General features: G+C 37.4%; 1 non-coding gene and 2 pseudogenes across 1 annotated transcript; all 3 read right to left on the bottom strand.

Annotated features, from left to right (window-relative positions):
- Window positions 1-1172: 1172 nt before the first annotated feature.
- LOC101132550 (olfactory receptor 2W3-like) lies at window positions 1173-2184 on the bottom strand (annotated as a pseudogene).
- An 18139-nt stretch (window positions 2185-20323) lies between these two features.
- On the bottom strand, window positions 20324-20533 carry LOC115935040 (small nucleolar RNA U3). The gene has a single exon (XR_004070763.1). It is a non-coding gene; the product is annotated as a small nucleolar RNA U3 (small nucleolar RNA).
- Window positions 20534-23554: 3021 nt separating this feature from the next.
- Window positions 23555-25372, bottom strand: LOC101131102 (IQ calmodulin-binding motif-containing protein 1-like; annotated as a pseudogene).
- Window positions 25373-26338: the final 966 nt, after the last annotated feature.

Here is a 26338-nt window from a genome sequence, read left to right as displayed (position 1 = left end):
TAAATACAAATGTCTCCAATAAAAAGAAAACAACGTAATGAAATTATTTAGGGTTTTGGATTGTGTCAAAGCCATATTCAACAATGTCTACTTGAAAATTTCATTGAAAAAGTAACTTAAATAAAGTAGCTATTTGAAGGGCTCAGTAGGATAGAACCCTTGTCCTTAGCATGAATCATAGTGAGAAGACACTTTTGAATATGTTTGTTTTTCTTCTATTACCAGGAAAACATAGGATCATAAATCACAATTATTCCATATATTTTAGAAATTAATCATGTGTATCTTTGCACAAGCACCATAATGCTTGTGTGTATAAATGAGTATGCATGCATACTTGTAAACACACAGCTTTCATACTCGCTTTTATTATTGTCACTTTTAACAGCCCCTTACACGAAATTTATATTTAAAAAGTGAGAACATTTATATTCATTCTCACGTATTCAGACACTTGCATTAAATTCTTAGCTCTACTATTTGTGGTCTGTTTGATAATGTTTCCTAATTTATCAAATGAAAGGATTCTGGATTGATCATTTGTTTTCAAATGTATATTCATGTTAGAATCTCACAAGGAGCTTTTTCAACACAAATATTTCCAGACTTTCAAAACCTCACAATCACTGTGGTTGGAACTTGAAACAAACATATGTGTGTCCGTGTATATATATATATATATACACGGACACACATATATATATCTTTATGTAATTTAATGCAGCTGATCAGTGAAACAGTGTTAAGCTCAAAAATTTTAATGATGTCATAGACCATGTCTAAGCTAATGTTCTATCTTTTCCATATAACAAAATTTATACCTACCAGAAGATATTGTAGGTATTTTGGCACTCCATTGGCTCAATTCCGCGAAATAAATGATGATTACACAAACTACTAATGGGAAAGATGATCATATAATTTTTCCAAAGCATAACTTCTGTCAGTCAATCCACAGTACTAAAGCATTGATTTATGGTTCTGTTGGATTTTAATTAGCTGTGGCCAATTTGGAAAGGAGGAGAAAAGATGATTTGACATGTCAGATACAACATGTTATACAAATTAAATTTCAGCTGTAATCTAACTAGTCATCAGCATTTTATTCAGGGCTTTACAATAAGTATTCCCAAGTTCTGCCTTTGTAGGTTTTTATTGGGTAGGTAGGAATATTTAAATGAATTTTAAAGTTTCACTTCAAGAATTATTTATTTCTATTAAATAAGTAAAGAAGCAGTCTCAAGAGCAGTCACTGTCACTGTGTTTTCTGGACACAAGCCTCTTCAGTGCACATTTTACATCCTTGTTTCTCAGTGTATAGATGACAGGGTTTAACATGGGGGTCACTAAGTTGTAGAAAAGGGTAAGGAACTTCCCTTGGTCCTGAGAAGAATTATTTCATGGTTGTATATATATATATAGATAATATTCCCATAAAACAAGGAGACCATGGTGAGGTGGGACCCGCACATATTGAAGGCCTTCCTTCTTCCTGCGGCTGACTTGATTCTCAGCACTGCTAGGGCAATGTAGCTATAAGAGATGAGGATAAGACACAAAGGCATCAGGACAATTACTACCGATAAGGTGAAAACAGGGCTTTCCATAGCCACTGTGTCCACACAGGTGATTTTTATTAGAGCTGGCATCTCACACAGGAAATGTTTCAACTTACGTCTTCCACATCGTGGCAGCTTCATAGTCACAGGAGACATAACTAGGGAACTGAGGAGTCCAACACCCCCAGGCCACAGGACGCCAACTTCCAGCACAGCTGAGGGTGCATAATGACAGAATAGTGAAGGGGCTTGCAGATTGCAATGAAGCGGTCATAGGCCATGGCTGCCAAGAGAATACACTCTTGCCACCCAGCCCCAGGAACATGAAGAGCTGGATGGCACAGCCCGTGTGGCTGATAGTCTTGCCTGGGCTGCCTAGATTGAAAAGCAGCTGGGGGATAGAACTGGTGGTGAAGCAGAGATCTAGGAAAGACAAGTTAGTGAGGAAGAAGTACATGGGCATGTGGAGGCAGGGGTCCAGGCGGGAGATCAAGATAATGATGATGTTGCCCACTAAGGTCACAAGGTAGAAGATGAGGACAAACACAAAGAGGACATGCTCCAGCCTGGGTCTGCCTGAGAAACCCAGTAAGATGAACTGTTTCTGGCAGCTCTGGTTGGTCATGACAGTGGATAATCAGTACCTGCCTGCAGGGAAGCGATAGGAGCACACCATATTCTTAATGAAGCTGGGTAAGAAATGGATCGAGAAAAGGATCATGTAAAATAGTTACATAAAACTTCAATATTCTGTGCAGACATAGATTATATATTTTGGAAAGAATATCTCCTCTTATTGGCATGTTTTGTTTCTTTTTAAATACCAAAGAGATACAGATCATTGTAGAATATTTGGAAAACACAGACATATATAAAGAATAGGAAAAGATTGTCCACACTCCAGAAACAATCACCTTTGCACTATTGATTTCAGTCTTTTCAAAAATGAGTATGTATAATTTAACACAATTACAGTGTGTTAAAAAATTTATATTCTGAATTTTCTTTCAGCCAGTATTGTGAGAATTTACTTTGGTTTAAAAAATCTATAATGAAATCTTTAATGTCTGTATAATTTTCCTATAGTATGGCATAATTTATCTAAACCTTTCTCTATAGTTGCTTATTGAGGGTATTTTCTATATTTTAAAGGTCTTGATAGAGAGGTTATGGAAGTACCTGTTTTACCATATTTTAACCAGCATGCTTTCCCCCAAATTGCTGACAATCACTTGGTCCAAAGTGATGTCTCATATTGTTTAAATTTGATGTTCTTAGCAGCAACGTTGATTGATTTTTTTGATGCTTGTAAGCTTTTCACACGTGGGAAAATTTTTTTTGTCACTGAGCTAGCATGTCACAGATCATAGAAAAGCCTATAAATAGAACCCAAAGTGCCACTTATAATGTAACAATGAAAACAAGAGTAATGGCTGACTTCATCTTACTCACTGAAGTAAAAGGCACAACCTTTCCATTTTTACTCAACTATTCAATCCATAACAAAATATACATCCTTTTGTAAATGATTAAATCACTAATTCTACTTCATTGTTTACATGAAGTTATTTTCTCTACCTACAAATACATGCTTATTTTATAAAACTGCAATGTTACAAAAGATACAATTATGAAAAGTTTTCAGTGAATATATTTTAAAAATTTCTTTCTGTTATGAAATATGTTCATAATTATACTTTTTACCTGGATATATCTGTGAGGCAGACCTGTATTTCTTTATTCATCAAATTTTAAAATGATATAAATTCTAAAAATAAGCTTGATTTAGAAATTTTAATGCATTGACAGAGAATGCTATCATGTTGCTTTCCAAAATCTATGCTTTTTTCCCCTCAAGAAAGAACTAATTGTTAAACAAGAAAAAAATAGATAAATCAATTTTCATATTTCAAACTGGTAGGTCAATTCAAAAGTCATTCCTTTGAATGTGTCAAAGGCACTAAAATCAGATAATTTAAAACACTCAAAGATAAATTTATGACCTGTTCTGTAATAGGACGTTTCTCAACACCTTAAGTTAATAAAGATGCTTCCTGTACTCTACCTACAAATATGGTGCTTGATTCAGAAGATCTTAGCTCATTATTCTATTAATATTTATCATCTTGTTAAAAAACAATTTCATTACCTCACAGGGTTGATGTGAAGTTACAGCTTTCAGTGTAACCCCTTTCCTGGGTACATAAAGGTCTTTATAACTCTATCAGTTACCACCTTAACTAGTTAGTGTAACTAGTTTCTACTATAACTAGTGTTCTTTTCTGGCCATGTAAGTGTAAAACAGATCCAGGAGAGGCAGATGAAAGTGAAGGAGCTACATCGTCATTTCCATTTCCACCTCTACATCAAGGTCTCACGTGTATTGATATCTTTACACACCATTATATATATTTGTAAAGTGCCTTGCGCTTGATAAACCATGTTACAGGTATCAGAGATTATTATAATAATTTAAATAGGAAAGACAGCTCTGTGTCATACATGATCAAGAAGAGAATCTTTTTCATGCTATTTTGAATATTATCAGTGTTATTAGCAAAAACTAGCAATTTTAGCCAGTTTAAATTCATTATAGCTGTTTAGATGGCCCAAGAAGAAACCTTTTGACTGCAAGTTAAACTCCAGTGATTCTCAAAGGGCTCAGCTGATAAAATGTTGACACAGCCTTATTTCAGATAAGATTATCATTTTTGAAATGAAAATTACTGAAAATATTTACATTGATGAATAATTTCATATTCAACAAATATTTATAGAGCTCCTATTATATGACAAACACTGTATTACATGCTAGAGATATAATAACTACTAAACTAGGTAGTAATTGATCTCATTGATTTCTAGTGTAGTGAGAGAAAGGCATTCACCAAAACTCACAAAAACGAATGTATGACTATCAACATCACTGAGCCCTTACTTAGTGCTGAAGACTGTGCTAAGTGCTTTCTTCAACTGCTTTATTTAATCCTCATACTTGAATTTGGAGGATATAGGCATTAAGTAACTTACCAACAAACATTCAGCTAGGAAGTTGTAGATGTGCAATTTGAACCTAGGCCTGTTTGACTCTCAATCCAAGTTTCTAAACACGATGGGACTAAAACAGAAAGATAACGTATTAACCCATGAACCCAATCTCTGCCATTGCATTCAGTTAAAGTAAATTGAGTGCTTCAAGTTCTTTAATCGCTGGTATGGTTCCAATGGAAGGAAACATCAAAGAGGTGTAGGGAAGATAAATCAAGTGAAGAAAATGTCTCCAAAACTCAGTTTTCTAAGCAAATGAAAGATATATCCATTCTTTCAAAAGTTTCTGGATTTTAGAGGGATGATGATTCACATCCCAGGTGGGACGGAGAGGACTGGTGTGAGATTTCATCACCCTACTTAAAATGGTGCAAATTTAAAACTTATTAATTGTTTATTTCTGGAATTTTCTACTTAATATTTTCAGACCAGGTTTGACCACAGGTAACTGAAACCACAGAAAGAGAAACTGTGGGTAAGGGGGGACTGCTGTACAGGCATACCTGGGAGATATTTTGGTTTCAGTTCCAGATAATTGCAATAAAACAAATATCATAATGAGGTGAGTCACACCATTTTTGGCTTCCCCAGTGCATATGAAAACAAAGTTACACTATATTGTAGTCTATTACATGTGCAATAGCAAAAAAAAATACCTTAATTAAAAATACTTTATTGCTACAAAATGCTAACAATCATCTAAGCCTTCAGAAAGTTGTAATCTTTTTGCTGTTGGAGGGTCTAGCATATGATGTTATTTGATAGCATTTTACCCATTTTGAAAGCAGAACTTCTTTCAAAATTTGACTCAATTCTCTCAAATTCTGCTGCTTATCAACTAAGTTTATGTAATATTCTTAATATTTTGTTGTCATTTCAATAACATTCCAGCATCTTCACTAGGAGTAGATTTCATCTCAAGAAACCACTTTCTTTGCTCATCCATAAGAAGCAATTCCTCATTTGTTCAAGTTTTATCATGAGAATGTAGCAATTTAGTCATATCTTCAAGGCACCACTTCTAATTCTGGTTCTCTTGTTATTTCTACCACATCTGCAGTTACTTCCTCCACTGAAGTCTTGAAGTAATCCATGAGTGTTGGAATCAGCTTCTTCCAAATTCCTGTTAATGATGATATTTTGACCTCCTCCAATGAATCACAAATATCCTTAATGGCATCAAGAATGGTGAATGGTGAAGCTTTTCAATCTACTTTGCCCAGATCCATCAGAGGAATCACTGTCTTTGGCAGCTATAGCCTTATGAAATGTATTTCTTAAATAAGAAGACTTTAAAGTTAAAATTACCTCTTGATCCATGGGCTGTAGAATGGATATTGTGTTAACAGGCATGAAAACAACATTAATCTCCTTGTATATCTCCATCAGAGCTCTTGGGTGACCAGATGCATTGTCAATGAGCAGTAACATTTTGAAAGGAATCTTTTTTTCCTGAGCAGCAGGTCTCAACAGTGGGCTTAAAATATTTGGTAAACCATACTGTAAACAGATGTGCTGTCATCCCCAGACTTTGTTGTTTTATTTCTAGAGCACAGGTAGAGTTGATTTAGTATAATTTTTAAGGGACTTAGGATATTTGGAATGCTACATGAGCAATGGGTTCAACTCAAAGTCACCATCTGCATTATCCCCCAACAAGAGAGTCACCCTGTTCTTTGAAGCTTTGAGGCCAGGCACTGACTTCTACACTCTGGCTATGAAAGTCCTAGATGGCATCTTCTTCCAATAGAAGGCTGTTTTTTCTACATTGAAAACCTGTTGTTCAGTGTAGCTACCTTAATCAATTATCTTAGCTAGATCTTCTGGAAAACTTGCTGCAGCTTCTACATTAGCACTTACCTTGTGGTTTTATGTTATGGAGACACCTTCTTTCCTTAAACGTCATGAACCGATCTCTGCCAGTTTCAAACTTTCCTTCTGCAGCTTCCTCACCTCTTTCAGGCTTTACAGAATTTATGAGAGTTAAAGCCTTACTCTGGATTAGGCTTTGGTTTAAGGGAATATTGTGGCTAGTTAGATCTTCTATCCAGATCACTCAAACTTTCGATCAGCAATAAGGCTGTTTCACTTTCTTGTCACGTATGTGTTTAGTAGTGTAGCACTTTTAATTTCCTTCAAGAACTTTTCCTTTGTGTTTACAGCTTGGTTAACTGGTGCAAGAGGCCTAGCTTTAGGCCTGTGTTGGCTTTTGACATGCCTTCCCCATTAAACTTAATCATTTCTAGCTTTTTTTTAACTTATTTATTTATTTATTTTTATTTATTTATTTTATTATTATTATACTTTAAGTTTTAGGGTACATGTGCACAACGTGCAGGTTTGTTACATATGTATACAAGTGCCATGTTGGTGTGCTGCACCCATTAACTCGTCATTTAGCATTAGGTATATCTCCTAATGCTATCGTCTCCCCTCTCCCCTCACCCCACAACAGTCCCTGGTGTGTGATGTTCCCCTTCCTGTGTCCATGTGTTCTCATTGTTCAGTTCCCACCTATGCGTGAGAACATGCGGCGTTTGGTTTTTTGTCCTTGCGATAGTTTGCATTTCCAGCTTTTGATTTAAAGTGAGAGATATGTAACCCTTCCTTTCACTTGAACACTTAGAGACAATTTTAGGATTATTAACCAGCCTAATTTCAACATTTTTGTGTCTTAAGGAATACAGAGGCCCAAGAAGAGGGACAGAAATTGAGGAATGGCCAGTTGGTAAAGCAGTCAGAACACACAAAACATTTATCAATTAAGTTAGCTGTCTTAATATGGATGCAGTTTGTGCCTCAAAATATGGTGTCCCAAAACAATTCCAATAGTAACATCAGAGATTACTGATCACAATCACTTATCTGAGATATAATCACAGATCACCATAGCAGATATAATAATAATGAAAAACTATGAAACATTGCGAGAATTACTAAAATGTGACACAGAGACACGACGTGAGCACATGCTGCTGGAAAAATGGTACTGATAGACTTGCTCGACACAGTGTTGCCACAGACCTTCAATTTGTAAATAATGCAATATCTGCAAAGTACAATAAAGTAAAGCACAATAAATCAAGGTGTGCCTGTATGAATTAAAACAATTATTGAAAGGATTATAATTAAAATTATTAGAAGAATGGTGTGACATAATATATAACCCATAACCAATGAGTAAAAATTACTTAAACATAAAAACTCTATATGCAACTTGCAAATATTTTAAATCAATAATTACAGACAGAATATATATTATGTGCAATAGAGCACTGTATGTAGCAGATATTATTGTTCACTCGTACTCTTTCCTTGCTTACTGAACATCAATTTTCTTAGGTGTCAGGTGGGTGGAAATGTCTTCAGACACATGGGAAGAACCATGCTTGTTTCTACATCAGTTTTGCTAATCTGATTCCTTCTTTATCAGGGATAAGGTTTAGAGAAGTTAGAGAATTAAGATCAATTTTGACAAAGAAAGAGTTAACTGCTGGCAAAAGCTTGGAGGTGTACAATAGGAGGAGAGGTTAAAGGAAAGCAAAAGAGACAAGAAATAGTTCTAAATCTGGTAAAACAAAGTAGAGAAGTTTGAATATATCATAAAAGTTACACAATCAACAGAAGAATGACAATAATAATAAGACAGCTGGTAGTATCAGAGCACTATCAACAAATACTGGAATTGGTAGATCAAGAAATCAAGATATAAGAAAATATTTAGAATTATTAAAATAAACTAAAATAGAGTTAAAAATTTTATCACTGCGGTGTGCATTTTAGTGTTGAAAGGTACTATATAAAATTATTTTTTCTGGCTGGGCATGGTGGCTCACCCCTGTAATCCCAGCACTTTGGGAGGCCGAGGCAGGAGGATCACTTGAGGTCAAGAGTTCGAGACCAGTCTGGCCAACGTGGTAAAACCCCATCTCTATTAAAAATACAAAAAAAATTAGGTGGGTGTGGTGGCAGGTGCCTGTAATCCCAGCTACTCAGGAGGCTGAGGCAGGAGAATCGCTTGAACCTGGGAGGCAGAGGTTGCAGTGAGCCGAGATTGCTCCACTGCACTCCAGCCTGGACGACAAGAGTGAAACTCCATCTCAAAAAAAAAAAAAAAATTATTTTTTCTTTTTATTACAGACCTTTCTGTAATTAGTCTTGCTTTAACTTTTGCATGTATTACTTTGATAAAAATATGCATTATAATAATGAAACAATCTAGTTTCTTAGAAAAACATATATATATAGGATGTATATTTCTATATATATATACAAAATATACAGCTTAAAGCAATATATTATAATAATTGTTGCAAAATGCAAACATACATTTTTCAAATCAAATGTGGTTTCAGGTCATGGCTCTACCCTTACCAGGTATATGACCTTGTTCAACATATTTAACTGCTGTGTTCTCAGTCTTCTTATCTGTGAAATAGGCATGGTAAAGTAAATATCTTATAGGACTATCATAAGAATTAAATTATGTATGTAATTACATTGAATAGTATATTACATAGCAACAATGTAATAAAGATTGTTTTGTTTCTATTCCATTATTTTTATTTTTTTATTGTTTTATTTTTTATTTTTTATTTTATTATTATTCTACTTTAAGTTTTAGGGTACATGTGCACAATGTGCAGGTTAGTTACATATGTATATATGTGCCATGCTGGTGTGCTGCACCCATTAACTCGTCATTTAGCATTAGGTATATCTCCTAATGCTATCCCTCCCCCCTCCCCCCACCCCACAACAGTCCCCAGAGTGTGATGTTCCCCTTCATGTGTCCATGTGTTCTCATTGTTCAATTCCCACCCATGAGTGAGAACATGCGGTGTTTGGGTTTTTGTCCTTGCGATAGTTTACTGAGAATGATGTTTCCACTTTCATCCATGTCCCTACAAAGGACATGAACTCATCATTTTTTATGGCTGCATAGTATTCCATGGTGTATATGTGCCACATTTTTTTAATCCAGTCTATCATTGTTGGACATTTGGGTTGGTTCCAAGTCTTTGCTATTGTGAATAATGCCACAATAAACATACGTGTGCATGTGTCTTTATAGCAGCATGATTTATAGTCCTTTGGGTATATACCCAGTAATGGGATGGCTGGGTCAAATGGTATTTCTAGTTCTACATCCCTGAGGAATCGCCACACTGACTTCCACAATGGTTGAACTAGTTTACAGTCCCACCAGCAGTGTAAAAGTGTTCCTATTTCTCCACATCCTCTCCAGCACCTGTTGTTTCCTGACTTTTTAATGATTGCCATTCTAACTGGTGTGAGATGGTATCTCATTGTGGTTTTGATTTGCATTTCTCTGATGGCCAGTGATGGTGAGCATTTTTTCATGTGTTTTTGGCTGCATAAATGTCTTCTTTTGAGAAGTGTCTGTTCATGTCTTTCACCCACTTTTTGATGGGGTTGTTTGTTTTTTTCTTGTAAATTTGTTTGAGTTCATTGTAGATTCTGGATATTAGCCCTTTGTCAGATGAGTAGGTTGTGAAAATTTTCTCCCATTTTGTAGGTTGCCTGTTCACTCTGATGGTAGTTTCTTTTGCTGTGCAGAAGCTCTTTAGTTTAATTAGATCTCATTTGTCAATTTTGGCTTTTGTTGCCATTGCTTTTGGTGTTTTAGACATGAAGTCCTTGCCCATGCCTGTGTCCTGAATGGTAATGCTTAGGTTTTCTTCTAGGGTTTTTATGGTTTTAGGTCTAACGTTTAAGTCTTTAATTCATCTTGAATTAATTTTTGTATAAGGTGTAAGGAAGGGATCCAGTTTCAGCTTTCTACATATGGCTAGCCAGTTTTCCCATCACCATTTACTAAATAGGGAATCCTTTCCCCATTGCTTGTTTTTCTCAGGTTTGTCAAAGATCAGATAGTTGTAGATATGCAGCATTATTTCTGAGGGCTCTGTTTTGTTCCATTGATCTATATCTCTGTTTTGGTGCCAGTACCATGCTGTTTTGGTTACTGTAGCCTTGTAGTATAGTTTGAAGTCAGGTAGTGTGATGCCTCCAGCTTTGTTCTTTTGGCTTAGGATTGACTTGGCAATGTGGGCTCTTTTTTGGTTCCATATGAACTTTAAAGTAGTTTTTTCCAATTCTGTGAAGAAAGTCATTGGTAGCTTGATGGGGATGGCATTGAATCTATAAATTACCTTGGGCAGTATGGCCATTTTCACGATATTGATTCTTCCTACCCATGAGCATGGAATGTTCTTCCATTTGTTTGTATCCTCTTTTATTTCATTGAGCAGTGGTTTGTAGTTCTCCTTGAAGAGGTCCTTCACGTCCCTTGTAAGTTAGATTCCTAGGTATTTTATTCTCTTTGAAACAATTGTGAATGGGAGTTCACTCATGATTTGGCTCTCTGTTTGTCTGTTATTGGTGTATAAGAATGCTTGTGATTTTCGTACATTGATTTTGTATCCTGAGACTTTGCTGAAGTTGCTTATCAGCTTAAGGAGATTTTGGGCTGAGACAATGGGGTTTTCTAGATATGCAATCATGTCATCTGCAAACAGGGACAATTTGACTTCCTCTTTTCCTAATTGAATACCCTATATTTCCTTCTCCTGCCTAATTGCCCTGGCCAGAACTTCCAACACTATGTTGAATAGGAGTAGTGAGAGAGGGCATCCCTGTCTTGTGCCAATTTTCAAAGGGAATGCTTCCAGTTTTTGCCCATTCAGTATGATATTGGCTGTGGATTTGTCATAGATAGCTCTCATTATTTTGAGATACATCCCATCAATACCTAATTTATTGAGAGATTTTAGCATGAAGGGTTGTTGAATTTTGTCAAAGGCCTTTTCTGCATCTATTGAGATAATCATGTGGTTTTTGTCTTTGGTTCTGTTTATATGCTGGATTACATTTATTGATTTGCATATATTGAACCAGCCTTGCATCCTGGGGATGAAGCCCACTTGATCATGGTGGATAAGCTTTTTGATGTGCTGCTGGATTTGGTTTGCCAGTATTTTATTGAGGATTTTTGCATCAATGTTCATCAAGGATATTGGTCTAAAATTCTCTTTTTTGGTTTTGTCTCTGCCTGGCTTTGATATCAGGATGATGCTGGCCTCATAAAATCAGTTAGGGAGGATTCCCTCTTTTTCTATTGATGGGAATAGTTTCAGAAGGAATGGTACCAGCTCCTCCTTGTCCCTCTGGTAGAATTCACCTGTGAATCCATCTGTTCCTGGACTCTTTTTGGTTGGTAAGCTATTGATTATTGCCACAATTTCAGAGCCTGTTATTGGTCTATTCAGAGATTCAACTTCTTCCTGGTTTAGTCTTGGGAGGGTGTATGTGTCGAGGAATTCATCCATTTCTTCTAGATTTTCTAATTTATTTGTGTAGACGTGTTTGTAGTATTCTCTGATGGTAGTTTGTATTTCTGTGGGATCGGTGGTGATATCCCCTTTATCGTTTTTTATTGCGTCTATTTGATTCTTCTCTCTTTTCTTCTTTATTAGTCTTGCTAGCGGTCTATCAATTTTGTTGATCCTTTCAAAAAACCAGCTCCTGGATTCATTAATTTTTTGAAGGGTTTTTTGTGTCTCTATTTCCTTCAGTTCTGCTCTGATTTTAGTTATTTCTTGCCTTCTGCTAGCTTTTGAATGTGTTTGCTCTTGCTTTTCTAGTTCTTTTAATTGTGATGTTAGGGTGTCAATTTTGGATCTTTCCTGCTTTCTCTTGTGGGCATTTAGTGCTATAAATTTCCGTCTACACACTGCTTTGAATGTGTCCCAGAGATTCTGGTATGTTGTGTCTTTGTTCTCGTTGGTTTCAAAGAACATCTTTATTTCTGCCTTCATTTCATTATGTACCCAGTAGTCATTCAGGAGCAGGTTGTTCAGTTTCCATGTAGTTGAGTGGTTTTGAGTGTGTTTCTTAATACTGAGTTCTAGTTTGATTGCACTGTGGTCTGCGAAATAGTTTGTTATAATTTCTGTTCTTTTACATTTGCTGAGGAGAGCTTTACTTCCAAGTATGTGGTCAATTTTGGAATAGGTGTGGTGTGGTGCTGAAAAAAATGTATATTCTGTTGATTTGGGGTGGAGAGTTCTGTAGATGTCTATTAGGTCCGCTTGGCACACAGCTGAGTTGAATTCCTGGGTATCCTTGTTAACTTTCTGTCTCGTTGATCTGTCTAATGTTGACAGTGGGGTGTTAAAGTCTCCCATTATTATTGTGTGGGAGTCTAAGTCTCTTTGTAGGTCACTCAGGACTTGCTTTATGAATCTGGGTGCTCCTGTATTGGGTGCATATATATTTAGGATAGTTAGCTCTTCTTGTTGAATTGATCCCTTTACCATTATGTAATGGCCTTCTTTGTCTCTTTTGATCTTTGTTGGTTTAAAGTCTGTTTTATCAGAGGCTAGGATTGCAACCCCTGCCTTTTTTTGTTTTCCATTTGCTTGCTAGATCTTCCTCCATCCTTTTATTTTGAGCCTATGTGTGTCTCTGCACATGAGATGGGTTTCCTGAATACAGCACACTGATGGGTCTTGACTCTTTATCCAATTTGCCAGTCTGTGTCTTTTAATTGAAGCATTTAGTCCATTTACATTTAAAGTTAATATTGTTATGTGTGAATTTGATCCTGTCATTATGATATTAGCTGGTTATTTTGCTTGTTGGTTGCTGCAGTTTCTTCCTAGCCTCAATGGTCTTTACAATTTGGCCTGATTTTGCAGTGGCTGGTACCGGTTGTTCCTTTCCATGTTTAGTGCTTCCTTCAGGAGCTCTTTTAGGGCAGGCCTGGTGGTGACAAAATCTCTCAGCATTTGCTTGTCTGTAAAGTATTTTATTTCTCCTTCACTTATGAAGCTTAGTTTGACTGGATATGAAATTCTGGGTTGAAAATTCTTTTCTTTAAGAATGTTGAATATTGGTCCCCACTCTCTTCTGGCTTGTAGGGTTTCTGCCGAGAGATCCGCTGTTAGTCTGATGGGCTTCCCTTTGAGGGTAACCCGACCTTTCTCTCTGGCTGCCCTTAACATTTTTTCCTTCATTTCAACTTTGGTGAATCTGACAATTATGTGTCTTGGAGTTGCTCTTCTCGAGGAGTATCTTTGTGGCGTTCTCTGTATTTCCTGAATCTGAACGTTGGCCTGCCTTGCTAGACTGGGGAAGTTCTCCTGGATAATATCCTGCAGAGTGTTTTCCAACTTGGTTCCATTCTCCCCGTCACTTTCAGGTACACCAATCAGACGTAGATTTGGTCTTTTCACATAGTCCCATATTTCTTGGAGGCTTTGCTTGTTTCTTTTTATTCTTTTTTCTCTAAACTTCCCTTCTTGCTTCATTTCATTCATTTCATCTTCCATCACTGATACCCTTTCTTCCAGTTGATCACATCGGCCCCTGAGGCTTCTGCATTCTTCATGTAGTTCTCGAGCCTTGGCTTTCAGCTCCATCAGCTCCTTTAAGCACTTCTCTGTATTGGTTATTCTAGTTATACATTCGTCTAAATTTTTTTCAAAGTTTTTAACTTCTTTGCCTTTGGTTTGAATTTCCTCCTGTAGCTCGGAGTAGTTTGATCGTCTGAAGCCTTCTTCTCTCAACTCGTCAAAGTCATTCTCCGTCCAGCTTTGTTTCGTTGCTGGTGAGGAACTGCGTTCCTTTGGAGGAGGAGAGGTGCTCTGCTTTTTAGAGTTTCCAGTTTTTCTGTTCTGTTTTTTCCCCATCTTTGTGGTTTTATCTACTTTTGGTCTTTGATGATGGTGATGTACAGATGGGTTTTTGGTGTGGATGTCTTTTCTGTTTGTTAGTTTTCCTTCTAACAGACAGGACCCACAGCTGCAGGTCTGTTGGAGTTTGCTAGAGGTCCACTCCAGACCCTGTTTGCCTGGGTAACAGCAGCGGTGGCTGCAGAACAGCGGATTTTCGTGAACCGCGAATGCTGCTGTCTGATCGTTCCTCTGGAAGTTTTGTCTCAGAGGAGTACCTGGCCATATGAGGTGTCAGTCTGCCCCTACTTGGGGGTGCCTCCCAGTTAGGCTGCTCGGGGGTCAGGGGTCAGGGACCCACTTGAGGAGGCAGTCTGCCTGTTTTCAGATCTCCAGCTGCATGCTGGGAGAACCACTGCTCCCTTCAAAGCTGTCAGACAGGGACATTTAAGTCTGCAGAGGTTACTGCTGTCTTTTTGTTTGTCTGTGCCCTGCCCCCAGAGGTGGAGCCTACAGAGGCAGGCAGGCCTCCTTGAGCTGTGGTGGTCTCCACCCAGTTCGAGCTTCCCGGCTGCTTTGTTTACCTAAGCAAGCCTGGGCAATGGTGGGCGCCCCTCCCCCAGCCTCACTGCCACCTTGCAGTTTGATCTCAGACTGCTGTGCTAGCAATCAGTGAGACTCCGTGGGCGTAGAACCCTCTGAGCCATATGCGGGATATAATCTCCTGGTGCACCGTTTTTTAAGCCTGTTGGAAAAGCGCAGTATTAGGGTGGGAGTGACCCGATTTTCTAGGTGCTGTCTGTCACCCCTTTCTTTGACTAGGAAAGGGAACTTCCTGACCCCTTGCACTTCCCGAGTGAGGCAATGCCTCGCCCTACTTCGGCCCGTGCTGCACCCACTGTCCTGCGCCCACTGTCTGGCACTCCCTAGTGAGATGAACCCGGTACCTCAGATGGAAATGCAGAAATCACCTGTCTTCTGCGTCGCTCACGCTGGGAGCTGTAGACCAGAGCTGTTCCTGTTAGGCCATATTGGCTGCCCCTCCATTATTTTTATTAAACTGTTTTCTTTTTTTGATTCCCCTGTTAACTCTTTCTGAACCCCAGAAAACACTTCAAGATTGACATAGATAAAAGTATCAAATGCTGCCAATGTGTCATGTAAAGCAAATAACAGCATCAAATAACAGCTCAGATTGCTTAGCACAAACCTTGAAGGTTAATACTTCCCATACTTTGGACGCAATCCACTTAAAACATTGTTTTAAGTGATATTATCCTTTGCACTGGATTCAACTACCACTCATATGCTGATGATTACTAATCAATAGCTCTTACATTTTTATTCTGAAATACAGACCTGCACATTCAACTTTTTCTAAATATCTTTGTGTAAACAACAAGATAGTTGAGACAAGGGCAGCGCAGTGGTAAAAAGCCCAGACTCTGCATCCTGGTTTTAGATTCCAGTGATGTTATTAAGTAACTAACAGACCTTGGACGAGTTAAACACCCTGTGCCACAATTTTATCATTTGTAAAATAGGTATAATCGTTTTTAAAAGAGTTGTTTGGAGGGTTAATGAGTTAGTATTTGATATGCTTATATTTTGGTTAAGAAGACAGACATCAAACAAAATAAATGTATATTTTTAATTTATTGAATTATTTACCAGAACTTTCTAAGTCTTTCAGGCAAATTGACTCTAGACATGCCCAGATATGTCCTAATCACAGGGCCAACAGCGCTTTGGTTCTCAATCAGACCGTTAAGGCAATGAGAAATTGTTAGGCTCAGGATACAAGCCAATTTTTAAAGAACTACTATGAAAATTTGGAGATGAAATAGGTTCTGATATTTGGTAACACGGGATGTACTGTGCTGATGGATAGCTCTGGGTTGATGATTCTTTCCCATCATCAGTCTGTCTCCATGTTCTCAGTTCTTGGGAAGGCAGTAAAGAATAATAGGCAGGGTAGCAAGACCTAGTCTCTAATAAAATAAATAAATAATTTAAAAATAAAAAAAGAACAATCAGTAAGTCCACTTGGGTCAGGCCGATCTTTGTCTGAACTAACGCTCAGCCCTGGTATGTAGATATGTGGTCTTAGGCAAGTTATACTAAATTGGTGTTATTATCTGTCCAGTGGGGATGACAACAACAACGACAACATCCCTAAATGGGTGTAAAGATAAAGGAGTTAATTTAGAAGACGTTTATTAGTCTGAGAGTATTAATCACTCAGAGGTTGAATATTACACTCCTCATAAGTGTTCTTTGACATGTGTGGATCAAGAACTGCTGGGCTTTGAAGAAGGGTTACTTTATGGTGTTTACATGTGGCGTTTGTGGTGTTTATCTCTAGTCAACAGCTTCATCAAAGCAGTGTACTCGGACTAGAGCTGGGAAGTCCACTATGTCCTCTACATAAAGTAAGTGAGTTTTTGGCCCATTATTGTTAGGGAAAAAGAAGTGAAGGGAAGGTGCTTCAAAAGTTCCTTCTGCCTTATCCTGTCTGTACTCTTATTGTCATATTTCTCCTGTCCCTATTATTGCCTGTCTTAATGCAATAAACTATACTGCTTGTCTCCCTAATTTTTAAATTTCTTTTTCATCAATAACCTCTTTATTTATAATTCCTTTGCCTTTTCTAAGCCAGTCTTTATTCAAAAGACTCTAATAGTTTAGTCAATTGCAGGTTTCCTGTTTGAACAGAATGAAAGATAGGGGAATATTTGGGAAGAAATAAAACATGAGTGTCTACCACATAATTGACACTGTGCTAAATGCTGGGGGTAATCTGACAAACAAAGTATAGACAATCTTTATCCTCACCGAGATTATAGACCAGTGTGTGATTCAGAGAATAAGGCAACTATAATGAAGATTATTATATCATGTGATCGGAAACTATGTAGATGTAGTCTGGGTACTTACCTGAAACCCAGAAGATGAGAGATGTGTTCTTGAAAGAAGTGGTACCTCAGATAAGAGCTTTATGATGAGAAGGCTAGAAGCAAGAAAAAATGTGGCACATGGGAGAAATTTTAAAAACTCAGTACTATGCAGTGTGGTGAGGGAATGACATTCACTCTGACTAGTTAAGGAATAGGGACCAGAATATGCATGATCTTGTAGCTCATGTTAAGGAGTTTTGTCATTATGAAAAACAAACAAACAAAAAAGAAGTACTGAGTTATTTAAAGTAGACACATGAATGAATTTGGAATTTAGAACCTAACTCTGGCTGCAGCAAATTAGAAGAGAGTGATACTGGAAAATGAGAGACAAACAGGAGATGGCTGCAGTAATCTAGGAGAAAAGCAGTGGTGATCTGCTATGGTATGAGAGCTGTAATAAAGGCAAGTGTACAGATGAACAAGCCGGGCTAGAGGGAGAATTTGCAGCACTGGGAGATTTATCAGATAAGAGGCAGGAGAGTGGTGAGGCGGGGTCTGCAATTTTGTGTCTGGCTGATTGCACAGATGTTTAATTAAGTAGATACACAGAAGGAAAAGGAGCATATTTGAGTTGATAGAGGTAATAAATTTGGGAGTCAAGTGAGTACAGGGAGTCTACAGGACCTCTCATAAACAGGTCTACTAGGTAGAAGGACATCTGTATCCTTTCTCACTTTTCAAGACACGAATATTTAATTGCCACTGTGTGTGTGTTTGTGTGTGTGTGTGTGTAATTTGTGTATCTAGAAAGCAAAAGAAAACTTTAGAGAAATTTTAAATTTTTAAAAAAATTAAAATGATTAATCTATTTAGGCACAATAAGATCCATAGATTGTTATAAATGTTTAAGAAACAGTTCATTTTGCTAATTGGTTCAGTATTTTATGTTCCATTTGTTTAAGATTAGAGTCACTGGACACAAGGAAGTACATGAATTATCAATCTGCTTAAGAAGTTTAAGAGAGTCAATTTGTTATCAAAACTGAGACTGATATAAAGAAATGGTGATATCAGTTCATGTTTAGAGATAAGAATAATGACGTCCAATACAATCAAGGACTTTTCCAATATCAACATAAAAACCTCCTTCCACTTTAGCTTGAAGTAATGAAATCTTAACCAGATAGAAATTTTATCCAGTGTGATGAATTAGGGGTATTACTGATGCATTTTTGCAAATGTCTGAAAGATTTTGTCTTTTTAATAAAGTTTTCTTAAGGCTATGGTGTTTTCAGCCAAAGGAAATATTTTGAAATAAATTGTATTCATACAATTTATATCAAAAACATGAATGTTCTACAAATAAGTTTTTAACAATAACTAAGCATGGGCCCAAAAATGAAAGCTGAAGAATTTTAGTATAGCTTTATGTTTCTGACATAATAATTCACAACTGATGAATATAATATATAGGATTGTTGAAGTTTGGATAGAAGTTCTGTGTGGGAATCCAGGAGTCTGAACTTTGACAGTCTGCAATTTTATAAGAATGAGTTTTTAGTACTTTATTTGTCTACATGAATTCTACTTCTATTATTATCTGGCTTGTTTCTATTATCAACTATATTTAAAGTTATGTTCCAGTCTAGTATTTCCTTTCTTATGTAATTGTCTTTATTCCCCTCTTTTTTCCTAGATATTTCAAAGGAAGTATCTTCAAAGGAATACTTCAAAGAAAATATAGCCCTTATATTAAGTATAGCTGTCAATCGTATTTTTATGGTTAATAGATAATAAAAACAATTTATTGTTAGAAAATACAGAAAAAGTTAAATAATTAAAATTGTACTTGCCTTTTCTTAAAGTATCCATGAGGAAATAGTGTCAGGACTTAGGGACTTCTGTTCTATTTCTTCATCTCTTAGTCTTCTTTTCTTACTTCTGAAAATTAGTTTTAGTATTAGGAGCTGGTCAGTGGTCTCTGTTCTTGAGAATATTTGCCCTTTTGTGACTTCACCTTGTAACTTGCTTCTGAACTTGCATAAATAATTCCTACAGGGAGGCCAGTCTGAAAGAGAGAGACCATTCACCAAACAAATGTGTAATTCACTACCACAGTCCTGACTTCAGGACACTGTGACCCTCAACTTGTGTTAAGCTGAAACACAGTGGCAGAATTCCTGTTAAATTGGTACATTTTCCATTTGTGAAGTCATCCTGAAGTTCTTGATAGGCTTCGGCATACCCCACAGTAGGAGTCTGAGAATCTGATCTCAGACTCCTAAAGAACTATTCTGAAGTAATAAGGACAATTTATACTTTAACATTTCACAAAACATCTCAGATTGGAGAGCTAAAAATGTTTTATTCTCTTCACTGAAGCTTTTGGGAATATATGCTCCATTGAAGCAATTAGACAAATTTGCTTTTCTGTCCAGAAAGGAAGACCAGTGGGACATGTCTAAGAAAACTTCTAACATCTGCATTTCCCTTAGACTTTGAGTACACCTGCAGGGATGGGGGCAGACTTGTTTCATTTCAGGTAAGATGCTTATCTCCATTAGCTCATCTTTGAGGCTGAGGAGATTTAGCCAGTCCTGAAACCATTCCAAAAGATTTCATTTTGGTTTAGGTACCAGAAGGTTTTTTGTTTTTTAAATTTTATGATGATTTCAAACTTACAGAAGAGTTGTAAGAGTAGTACAGATAATTTTATTTTCCCTGAATCATTTAGGAGCAGTTTGCTCTATCACACCCAAATACCTTAGTGTATTTCCTACAAACAAAAAGATTATCCTACTTAACCATACAACCATTAAAATAATGAAACTTACATTTACATATTACTATCATCTAGATTACACAGTCCATTCAAGGTTTTTAAAAATTTTTATTAATCTTAGTTTAATTTTACTTATTTTTGTTTTTTATTGAGACGAGGTTTCACTATGTTGCCTAGGTTAGTCTTGAACTCCTGGGCGCAAGTGATTCTTCCGCCTCTGCCTCCCAAAGTGTTGGGATTATAGGCGTAAACCACTGTGCCCAGCCTCCATTCAAGTTTTAACAATTGTCCCAATAATTTTCGTTGTTGTTGTTTGTTTGTTTGTTTTAAACAGGAATCCCTCAGACTGGGTTATCCCCCTCTTATTCTCCTAAAGGAAAAGAAGAATGATCATCAAAGGCAAATGGCAGTTGCTATGCAGCAACACCAAGAACTGGCTTCACGCTCCAGAGAAAATGCTGTGCCTCCTCCTGGTGGTTTCCGGTGCTCCACATGTTCAAAGAAATTACCCTGAAATGTAGAAATGATCCCTGAAAGTATAGTCTTCCAGTAATGTTTCTTTTAGCAAAAGGATCCAATCTAAGATGTCATGTGTTTTAGTTTTCTTCAATGTGGAAAAGTTCCTCAGTCTTTGCTTGACTTCCATGACTTTGATATTTTGAAGAGTACATGGTAGTTATTTTATAAAATGATCCAAATTTCTCAATTTGAAATTATTCAATATTTCCTTATGATTAGATAGAGGTTACACATCTTTGGCAGAAATGTCACAGAAATAAGCCTGTGTCCTCTTTGCATTGTATGGGGAAGACACATGTCAGTTTGGCCCATTACAAATGATGTGAACTTTGATCACTTGGTTAAGGTTTTTCCACTGAAAAGTATTCTTCTTTCTCATTGTAATTAATAAGTATTTTATAGGGCTGTGAGATGTAAGTATCCCATTCCTCATTAAACTTGCCACACTTGTTTTAGTGTGGCAGCCCATTGATGTTTCTTGGCTGAATTAATTATGATTTTCTAATTCTATCTTTCTTTCTATAGTTATTAATTGGCATTCTACTCCAAGGAAAAATCAGTCTTCCTTCCTTCCTTCCTTCTTTCTGAATATATATGGGTTATAGTATATTAATATCATGATTTATTTTGATGCTCAACTTTCCCAAATTTGTACAGTGGGAATTCCTTTAACCTGGCTTTTATGTCCACTTTAAAGAAACATTTCATTTGGAAAAATTTTATATTCACAGAAGAGATGCAATATAGAACAGAGACTTCTCATATACTCTTTACCCAGCTTTTCCAATGTCAACATTTTACATAACCATGGCTCTTTGTCCTTTTCACATGTCCCAATCATTCTTTGAACACTTCCTTACTTTTTAGTACAAGATATTTCAGGGCAAACTTATACTTCCCTTTTCCCACCTCTGGATCAGCCATTTCTCCAAAGGTCTATAACCCATAGGGATCTGTAGCAATTGGATTCCATGTAGTTAAATCAAAATCCTTTTCCCAGTTTCCAGATATGAGCGAGGATCTAGAATAAGAGACCATGGAACGAAAGAAAGACCAGTTCCCACTGAAGAAGGACCTACAATACATATGATACAGTGCTTGGCACTGTAGTAATTTACCAGAATAACTACATATTGGGGAAAGAGGAATTCTCATATTTTTCAGGATTTTTGGATGTGGGGGTCAAGATAGCATTGACACCAGGAGACAGAAAATGACATCGTGGACCCCCTATTAGAGTGAAGCCACTAGGACAATTGATAAATGAAGTTCTGGGGTAAGTCCATCCCCAAAGGGGGACTATATTAGATTTATATTGCAGCTATAACAAATTATCTCAAACTTAGTGAATTAAAACTCTACAAATTTATTAGAGTTCTGTAGGCCAAAAGTCTAACATGGATTTCACTGAGCTGAAATCTAGGTGTTGGAGGCTGCATTCCCTTCTGGAGACTCTAGTGAAGGATTTGTTTCCTTGCCTTTTCCATCTTCTGGAGGCTGTCTGCATTCTTTGGCTTATTGCCACCTCTCCATCTTCAAAGCTAACAACGTCTGGCTCCTTCTTTCTCGAGACACATCTTTCTGACTTTTCTTCTGTCACTGCATCTCTCTCTGACCACAACTGGGAAAGATTCTTGACGTTCAAGAACTCATGTGATTATCTTAGATAAGCCCATTTGGACAATTAAGACATTTTCCTCATCTCAGACTCTATATCCCTAGTCACATCTGCAAAGTCCCCTTTGTCATGTAAGAAACCATATTCACAGGTTCTAGTGACATCTTTGGGGGCACATCTTTGGAAACCATTATGCTTATCATAGAGTTCAGTGTGTCCACGGATGCACCCAGTGATCATTTTCCCAGCCCCGGTGAGTATACTGGGATGAATTTACTTAGTAGCTGGTAAAACTTTCACATTGGTTCTTGACCTGTTGACTAGGGGACATTGTGGTATAAAAGGCTAAAAGGAAGCCGATTAAACTGCCCCTAATGTCTAGCCAAGATAGTACATCAGAATCAATACAACATCACAGGTGAAATGGCAGATGACTGTTACCCTTAAAGATTTTTAGGTAGAGGGATAGTTATTCTCATCGTATTCCCATTTCATTCAACAATCTGTCTCCTACAAAAATTAGATGGATTGTGATGGGAGATAATGGATTACTGCAAACTTCGCCAAATAGTAGCATCATTGCCACTGATGTGTGACACTATTTTTAATAAAACAGATCCACACAAACTCCTGTACTTACTATGCACTTATTGATCTTATTGAAAAGAATACTTCTTAAACCCCCATCAAAAAGAACAATCAGAAGCAGTTTGGGTTCACTTGGTATAAACAACAGTATACATTTACAATTTGTTTTAGGGCTATGTTAACTTTTTGGTCTTAAGCAATAGTAGAGTTTGACAAGAATTTGATCATCTGGAGATCCTGAAGAACACATCCTGTCACTATATCGATGACGTTATATTAATTGGCCTCATGCACAGGAAGTGGCAACTATTCTAGATGCCCTTTAGAACATATGTACTGTAACATGTGGGAGATAAATTCCACAAGATACAGAGTTCTATCACATCAATAACTTTTTTATATAGTTCTCATAGTTTAATAGAAATAATGCATTTTTATATGTAGTTCCTTTTAGAAATAACAAAATAGAAAATGAATTTAACCATTGTTTTATAGAAAATAGGGAAATGTCCTTCAACTGAGCATTTCTTTTCCTCATATTAATAAAGTCTGCATCCACCTCCTACATTAATAGGAAATAGGAATTTCAGATAATAAATGTGAAAAGCTGAAATAATCCTGACAAATTTTTTCAAATCAATTGTTGAAAATATTTATTTAGAAAAAAACCTTTAGTTGGAAAACAGCAGAAACAAAAGAAAACTCACACTTCATGTAAACAACAGAACACTATGCTAAGTTTAGTTCTACAATAAAAGCCACACAAATCTGTGTGTGTGGCCAATGACAAGGATACAGAGAAAAGAAAAAGAAAATTTAGAGACAGGCAGAGTATAACTCTTTGCTTACTGCAAATCTTGTCTGGAGGAGAACCTCTGGAAAATAATAAGTTAGGATGGCCCTAGTCTACCATCATGCCAGAGGCAGAACCAATATAATCTCCTAAAATATGAGATTTGTGTCAATTCTTAGGGTAACTCACTAAGGTGGTTTGGTTACACCAATGAATAAAGTTTCTAATTCCACACTAAGCTCATCCTTTGGAACATCAATCTCATCTCCAGATTCTTCCCCAAGCTTCTTCAACCGGCGTGGGTTGTATATGCTTCAGGGTGGTGAGATGGGCCTGCTTGGCCTTGGCTGCCACAGGCCTGGATCTTAGGAAGAGCTCAGGTTCTTTCCCTTCTGCTTCCTTCAGACTTGGTGCCTTCATTAGCTGTTCAACGTTAGTGCTGATCTGTACCATCAGAGCTTCTCTGTGTTGCTGGGCTCACTCTTCCAGGGCCCTGCCCATAAAGTAGTGTTGCAGTCGTTCTTAAGCTTGGGCATGGAGCTCCCTACTGACCACATCTGACATTGGAGAGCCCGAATGTCTTCTGACATAGTCATCCGCTTGTTGCTTCAGTTCAGCTCGGCATGCATCAGTGAGTTCTTGGAGTCCTCGCCAAGGAACAAATAGTTTCTGTTTCTTACGGCACTTTGCTAGGAATTTAAACACTGCTCTTTGAAGTATGACAGCTGCTTTATATTCTGTGAGAGACTGCCTCTGTTGGCAAAAATTTTTCCTTTCCCTGTACCCTCTCCAATGTTTCTGGATAATCAGTGCTGATTTCTCTTCCATTTCCCAATTGTGTTTCTCCACTTGACCTGGATGAACTACTTTGAGCATACTCAGCCGCAATTCTTGGGAAAGTCTCATGGCTCTCTGTCTTTGAAGTTGCAATCGCAATCTGAGGTCCTCTTCTTCCTTCTTCCTATTTATCTCCAGCAACATCTTTGTTCGTTTAGGTCTGAAACTCCTCTGCAAAGCAATCACAGCAGATGGAAGCTTCTTTAATCTCTTTCTTGTCTGAAAACCCTTCCAATAGGCTTGAATCAAGCATGCTGCTTGATGTAGTTTCTGCTTTTCTACTTCCTGATAGACTGCTGGGCTTAAAAGGCCAATGAGCTGTCTAAGTTCTTGACTGAATTCTGTCCCAGTTTCCTGTTTACTTAGTAGACTTCTGAGTCCTTTGTAGCAGGCACTTTGTATCAGTAAAATCAAAATTTCCTGATAGGATTCAGCCATCAACAGTAGGAGTTTTGCAGCAGTACTTCTTATGACTGGACTAGGAGTTGAAAAAAGCTTGAAAATAACTTCATCTAAAATTGAATGCAGGGCTTTTCCTCCTGTTCTGAGTAAATCACCACTGTTGCTCTATAGTATATTCTGTAGCATCATCATGAGTGCCGATCCTATTTGGACATTGTCAACTTGCAGTAAGTGTAAGAAACGATCACTTTGTAGTACATTCTGAATAAGTTCAACATGGCCTCCCAAAAGCCAGAAGAGCCAATCAGTCACAATTTTTAGTAACTCATCTTTTTCTTCAGCCTTAGCTGCATTGATAAAACATGTTTGCCATTGTCTCCCCAAAACTAGAAAATTTTCTGCAGCTGATGGAAGTAATTCATTGGAAAGTTCCTCTGCATCTTCTCCTGGCTCCAAGCCTGCACAGCAATGGCTTTTAACTTCAACAGTATAACAGGGACATTCCACTCAGGGCTTTTTGCAACTACAGCAGCTAGAGATAAGATCCTTGGGTCTGCACCTGTTGGCTTCATTTCTCATATTACCTGTTGCTGGGCCACCAGCTCGGTGCTTTGGGAATCATGTCTCCCTCGCGGCACCTTTTACTGCCTCCATGGATCATTCATCCTCACTTCACATTCTTCCACTAAAGAACCTGGCTCCCATGCCACACCACAGTGCCACGGTCTTCCCGGGGCAGCATGCCACATCAATAACATTTTTAAGAGTCCAGTGGTCTGGGGCAAATAGGTGGTCCAGATTCCTATGTCATTTACTTTTCATTCACCAATGCCTCTCTGTCAGCTTACACCAATAAACTTACGGGAGATTCGCTAGGACCACCTGAAATAGGAAGAAAAACACTGGCATGGTTAACAGATGAGTAAGCTTGCTATGTTGGTGAGAGCCAAAAATGGAATGGTGCTGATATATATCCCCACTCAGGGGCATCCCAGAAAGACAGTGAGAAGAAATACTCTCAGCAGGCAGACTTTCAGTCAAGCCCTTCTAGTCATCCCCTTTAGGTATATAGTAAGTATATACATATGATCCTGGGCACTGGTAAATGGGTTTGGCTGGTTTATCGTGGGCCTGGAAGGAGCAAGATTGAAAGTTTGAGGACCATGTTCACAGCTTAAAGTGAGAAAAAAAATCATAGGACAGATATTTCTCACCAAAAAAATACTTCACATAAATATAGACAGATTTGACATCTATCTTTTACCTCCTCTCTGTACATAAGTACATACACACTTGGCATATAATTTAAAAAGATTTAAAAGGATATAAAGTGAACAAGTAATAACCAAAAATCATTCTATTAAATTTAACATTCACTAATGATTAGTACTATGAGTATAAGGTCTTTGAGGTAGGAACATACTCAGAGGCAAGGTACAAGAAAACCCATGTAGAGTGACTTAAACAATTAGATGTTTGTCTCATGTGCAAAGAAGTAGTCCAGGTTGAGGGGTCAACAATGTTATCTCTGGCCAGGCATGGTGGCTCACCCCTGTGATCCCAGAACTTTGGGAGGCCAAGGTGGGTGGATCAC

Source organism: Gorilla gorilla, chromosome 5 (assembly GCF_029281585.2).
Source record: "Gorilla gorilla gorilla isolate KB3781 chromosome 5, NHGRI_mGorGor1-v2.1_pri, whole genome shotgun sequence".
Lineage (NCBI taxonomy): Eukaryota > Metazoa > Chordata > Mammalia > Primates > Hominidae > Gorilla > Gorilla gorilla.
Note: the sequence above shows the minus strand (reverse complement) of the source record. Positions and strands in the feature narration are given on the sequence as shown.